This window comes from Chiloscyllium plagiosum, chromosome 12 (assembly GCF_004010195.1).
Source record: "Chiloscyllium plagiosum isolate BGI_BamShark_2017 chromosome 12, ASM401019v2, whole genome shotgun sequence".
NCBI lineage: Eukaryota > Metazoa > Chordata > Chondrichthyes > Orectolobiformes > Hemiscylliidae > Chiloscyllium > Chiloscyllium plagiosum.
The window spans coordinates 2,248,049-2,248,473 of NC_057721.1; positions in this window are offsets into that span (position 1 = coordinate 2,248,049).

Consider the following 425-nt stretch of genomic DNA (forward strand, 5'->3'; position numbering starts at 1 on the left):
CAACACTCAGTTTCGTTTAGCACATGTATTGAAGCCACAGAGCTGGGGTGAGCCTGTGGGAAACATTGTGAGAGTCTCACTGGAGAGTTGTGTTTAGCTTTGGCTGCTGCACCATAGGGAAAGGGTGGAGAAAACATCTCAATAGGATGGTTCCCTCCTAAGGAACTTCAGCTAAATGGACAGATCAGAGATGTCAGGACTGTGTCTTGCCAGGGAAAGCTGAGAAGTTGTTTGACCAGGGGATGGAGTGGAAAGGCAGCAGTTAATCAGCAGAGATTCAGGTGATAATCATCGAAGAAATGCTCTTCGTGCACCCGTGAGGGGTTAACGTCTGGGGTGTATTGTCTGAGAGTGTGGGGGAGGTTCGGGTCTGGGGTGTATTGTCTGAGAGTGTGGGGGAGGCAGGTTCACTCGAGGGGTTAGGG